Below are 5,773 nucleotides of genomic sequence, written 5' to 3' on the forward strand. Positions count from 1 at the left end.
GGTATTACTTTAGATGGATAATCTCAACTAAAATACACCAAACTCTGTAAATTATGTATTAATTTAGATGGATAATCTCAACTAAAATACACCAAACTCTATACATTATGTATTACTTTAGATGGATAATCTCAACTAAAATACACCAAACTCTATACATTATGTATTACCTTAGATGTCATCAAAACTATTTCCAAGCCCATGTTTTTTTTTATTATCTTTACTTTCGAAAGTTAAACAGTTTGTATTCTACAAAGATGTTTGTTATTTTGAACTTCAATATACTGCATTAAATGGGTGAAATCCACAAGCCTGACTCCAGTTGTAAGTTTATCTGGTAATCAGGGTTGTAATCTGGTCTTGTTTTAAAATTATTTGTACAATAAAAGCGTTCTTCAAGAAGAAACCTGACATAGACAGAACGATACTGTGTACAATACCTTACTTTTTTATTAGAGACACTACACTAAGAAACTAGGACAATGTGTATTCGTTTTATGTTCTATAAGGTAACATATTTAAGTTTAGGTGATATATTTCTACCATCCTTGTATGGTAGATCATGTCTATTGGATTCCCGGTTTGATACCAGTATTGTATCCATTCTTATATGGTAGACCATGTCTATTGGATTCCAGGTTTGATACCAGTATTTTATCCATTCTTATATGGTAGATCATGTCTATTGGATTCCAGGTTTGACACCAGTATTGTATTCATCCTTGTATGGTAGATCGTGTCTATTGGATTCCAGGTTTGATACCAGTATTGTATCCATCCTTATATGGTAGATCATGTCTATTGGTTTCCTGTATCCATCTTTTCTCACCATTTTCCATGGCATGTAGTATTGGTTTCCTGTATCCATCTTTTCTCACCATTTTCCACGGTATGTAGTATTAGTTTCCTGTATCCATCTTTTCTCACCATTTTCCATGGTATGTAGTATTGGTTTCCTGTATCCATCTTTTCTCACCATTTTCCACGGTATGTAGTATTGGTTTCCTGTATCCATCTTTTCTCACCATTTTCCATGGTATGTAGTGTTGGTTTCCTGTATCCATCTTTTCTCACCATTTTCCATGGTATGTAGTGTTGGTTTCCTGTATCCATCTTTTCTCACCATTTTCCATGGTATGTAGTATTGGTTTCCTGTATCCATCTTTTCTCACCATTTTCCATGGTATGTAGTATTGGTTTCCTGTATCAATCTTTTCTCACCATTTTCCACGGTATGTAGTGTTGGTTTCCTGTATCCATCTTTTCTCACTATTTTCCATGGTATGTAGTATTGGTTTCCTGTATCCATCTTTTCTCACCATGTAGTGATATCCATTGGGCTCAAAATAGTTTTTACTGAGAACAAAAGTGCACCTAAATTTTCTTTTCATCAAAAATTTACTTAATTCAGGTATTGTGTAAATGTGTTCCAAACAGTAGTGATTTTGTGACCTTGGTGAGTTGTATCTCTCTCTATTACCAGTAAATGTTGTATTGTGTAAATGTGATCCAAACAGAAGTGATTTTGTGACTTTGATGGGTTGATTCTCTCACTATGACCAACAAATGTTTCCACAACTGACATTGGTATCGGCTGTGAGTCTATTAAATTTATGATTATATTTAGTAGATCAGTAAAATAAGCCTTCTTTCACACACTTATAGGAGCATGTCTAGGCAGAAATTGCACATAGCACGTAGTTGTTCAAGAATTTCACTTGTAAGTTTATAGCTTTCTATTCGATTCGAAAGTTCGTTGATAAGAAGGAGTAAAAATCGAATATGCTGTAATTGTTGAGAGAAGAATTCGTGTCTGACATCCTTCAAAGAGGATGTTTTAAAATTTTCCTGCTTAGTAGTTCAAGATTTTTACTTGAAACTCCATAGTTTTCTGCTAGATTTCTGAGAGCGTTGATATGAATTAGTGTAGAATCTTATGTGTTTTTATTGTTGAGGAAACAAGCCACGGTTGACACACTTGTAAGGAAATATTTCAAACTTTCTCGGGTTTCATCATTGCATACACCACCAAGATCTGTCCTTTCTAATAGAGTATTAGTGTATTCTTTGGTAGAAATCTCCTGTAGATTGTAACACACTGGAGTATCTCCTAGTTCTTTATGGATATTCTTCAGATAATGTAATGAAACACCAAAGACCTTCTCCAAAGTGTTTTGACTCCTTTTTGTTAGTTCACTACAATGTTTATTAATATTAAAATAACCAAATGAGTGGGACGTGGTACATAAACCATGAGCCGTTTATATTATTCCAGTCCAATTCACAATGGTACCGAGTTCGTATTTAATCTACTGGGTGCTTGGATATTGAGAAGTTTCTTTTCGGTCATTTATAGTCTAAAGGATATAACAACGCGAGAAAACACAACTCATCATAGATTACATAACTATAAATATGTTATTCAACAACTCATCATAGACTACAAATTACATATATAAATATGTTATTGTGTCTTGACAGGAAGAAGTAAGATATAGTTATCAGTGAATCGTTAAACAGTTAACTTGTCAATGAACATCTGATACGTGACCGGTGTTTAAACGTAACTGGGATGTGTTAAAGCTTCTCCACCACAGCTACGTGACTGTGTTCACACGTAAGTAGGATGTGTTAAAATTTCTCCACCCCAGCTACGTGGCTAGTGTTTACACGTAACTAGGGTGTGTCAAAACTTCTCCACCCCAGCTACCTGGCTAGTGTTTACACGTAACTAGGATGTGTTAAAGCTTCTTCACCACAGCTATGAGACTAGTGTTTACACGTAACTAGGGTGTGTTAAAGCTTCTTCACCACAGCTACGTGACTAATGTTTACACGTAACTAGGATGCGTTAAAGCTTCTTCACTCCAGCAACGTGACTGATGTTTACACATAACTAGGATGTGTTAAAGCTTCTTCACCACAGCTATGTGACTAGTGTTTACACGTAACTAGGGTGTGTTAAAGCTTCTCCACCACAGCTATGTGACTAGTGTTTACACGTAAGCAGGATGTGTTACATCTTCTCTACCACAGCTATGTGACTAGTGTTTACACGTAACTAGAGTGTGTTAAAGCTTCTCTACTACAGCTGGGTGACTAGTGTTTACACGTAAGTAGGATGTGTTAATACTTCTCCACCACAGCTATGTGACTAGTGTTTACACGTAACTAGGGTGTGTTACAGCTTCTTCACCACAGCTATGTGACTAGTGTTTACACGTAACTAGGGTGTGTTAAAGCTTCTCCACCACAGCTATGTGACTAGTGTTCACACGTAACTAGGGTGTGTTAAAGCTTCTCCACCACAGCTATGTGACTAGTGTTTCACACGTAACTAGGATGTGTTAAAGCTTCTCCACCACAGCTATGTGACTAGTGTTTACACGTAACTAGGATGTGTTAAAGCTTCTCCACCACAGCTATGTGACTAGTGTTTACACGTAACTAGGATGTGTTAAAGCTTCTCCACCACAGCTATGTGACTAGTGTTTACACGTAACTAGGATGTGTTAAAGCTTCTTCACCACAGCTATGTGACTAGTACTCTTCCTTTTATTTTACTTACTAGGTTTGTTCAGAAATTTTCATTTCGAAATAATAATAATAAAAAACTTGCTTTGTCAGTATGTTCAATATTGGAATCTTTATTTGTATTTGGCAAACCAAGTGATTTTTGTTTCAACCTTACAATTATTTGGTTACCTTATGGTTTGTTCTATTTTATACATGTCCAAAAATATAAACAATTACTTCACTGAAAGGCATGTAAAGTACTTTACTGTAGCTACAGATATGACTTTCACTCCATTACTTTGACGGAATGTCATGTTTCACAATCTATTGTTCCTTCACATTTCCAATAAGTTTTTTTTCCATTTATTGTCGGACTTGTCCATTCTGTTACTTTCGTAGAACGCCATCTCCCACACATTCCTGTAGTTTTCTATTTCAAGTTGGTTCTTCACTCCTTTTTCGCCAGGATTCTTGATCGTAAAATACATAACGATTTTATTTTCCCAATTAATTGTTTTGTAAAATTTTGTTACTTATAACTTGTAAATTCACTGATTTATAAACAATGAAACTTCCACTTTTATTTAAACTAAACACGTTTAGTTTTGATATTTTCTCAAGTTATCCTCGTTAAAATTTTGTTCGGGTGCTCTTTAATATAAAGATGATAACAATGTTATTTATAAGAGTGTATAAAAGTATACTTCATAAACTTCACTACAGAGCAGAGAGATTCATTATTTAGGTATTTTATGCTATTATGAGGATTTCAATTAACTTTAACTCTTCCCCTCTCTAAAGCACCCTGTTTCACGATGTAAGGAATAGGGTTGGATCTATTTAACTGACTGACTGACTGACATACTCACTCACTCACTTTAGCCTAACACACATCTTATATATGCTTTAAATTGTTTCTTAAACTAGAAAGTTCCAGAAATTTAGGCCTCGCCCATCATGTTAGTTATGCCTTTTTTCGGAATATCCAGAAACTTCTAGATTTAACGACTTAGGTTAGAAGAAGATGGGTATTTTTCGTAGCTCCTTGGTTTAGGAAAAACGCAAAAATTCTTTATTAAAACTAAATAACTAAATGATATTTTTCTTACCTACGACCAGGGCTACTTTATACATTATTTACAACAACCCACAAGTAAATGAAGGGTTTATTATATTTAGTTTAAGGTTGAACAACAACCCACAAGTAAATGATGAGTTTACTATATTCAGTTTAAGGTTTAACAATAACCCACAAGTAAATGATGGGTTTATTATATTTAGTTTAAGGTTGAACAACAACCTACAAGTAAATGGTGAGTTTACTATATTTAGTTTAAGGTTTAACAACAACCCACAAGTAAATGATGAGTTTACTATATTCAGTTTAAGGTTTAACAATAACCCACAAGTAAATGATGGGTTTATTATATTTAGTTTAAGGTTGAACAACAACCTACAAGTAAATGGTGAGTTTACTATATTTAGTTTAAGGTTTAACAATAACCCACAAGTACATGAAGAGTTTATTATATTTAGTTTATGGTCAAACAACAACCCACAAGTAAATGATGGGTTTACTATATTTAGTTTAAGGTTTAACAATAACCCACAAGTAAATGATGGGTTTATTATATTTAGTTTATGGTCAAACAACAACAAAGATTTTTGGTAAACCCTAATTTTTCAAATGTTAGAAAAATCTGATTTACCCAGTTTAAGACTAAACACGTTTGGGGATTTTTATTATTGTATATATTAGGGAGATACTAAAAGACAATGAAACAAACTTGGATAGAAAGAATCAAAACATGAGGCATTATATAGTACAGGAGAGAAGAAATCAAAACGGAATACATATAATATAGGAGAGAAGAAATCAAAACAGAATATATATATAATATAGGAGAGAAGAAATCAAAATGGAATATATATATATATATATAATATTGGAGAGAAGAAGTCAAAACGGAATACATATAATATAGGAGAGAAGAACTCAAAACAGAATACATATAATATAGGACAGAAGAAATCAAACGGAATATATATATATATATATATATATATATAATATAGTAGAGAAGAAATCAAAACGGATATATATATATAATATAGTAGAGAAGAAATCAAAACGGAATATATATATATATATAATATAGGAGAGAAGAAATCTAAACGGAATATATATATATATAATATAGTAGAGAAGAAATCTAAAACGGAATATATATATATATAATATAGTAGAGAAGAAATC

The 5,773-nt window shown here is 33.1% G+C and overlaps 1 protein-coding gene across 1 annotated transcript in view; it reads right to left on the reverse strand.

Annotated features, from left to right (window-relative positions):
* Positions 1-3,899: 3,899 nt before the first annotated feature.
* The window catches only part of LOC106475665 (calcitonin gene-related peptide type 1 receptor-like), a 19,673-nt gene continuing 17,799 nt past the window's right edge, over positions 3,900-5,773 (reverse strand). The window contains exon 11 of the mRNA XM_022379723.1: positions 3,900-3,986. The gene's annotated coding sequence lies outside the window, so the exon portion shown is untranslated. The remainder of the gene's footprint in view (positions 3,987-5,773) is intronic.

Source organism: Limulus polyphemus, unplaced genomic scaffold (genome assembly GCF_000517525.1).
Source record: "Limulus polyphemus unplaced genomic scaffold, Limulus_polyphemus-2.1.2 Scaffold8953, whole genome shotgun sequence".
NCBI lineage: Eukaryota > Metazoa > Arthropoda > Merostomata > Xiphosura > Limulidae > Limulus > Limulus polyphemus.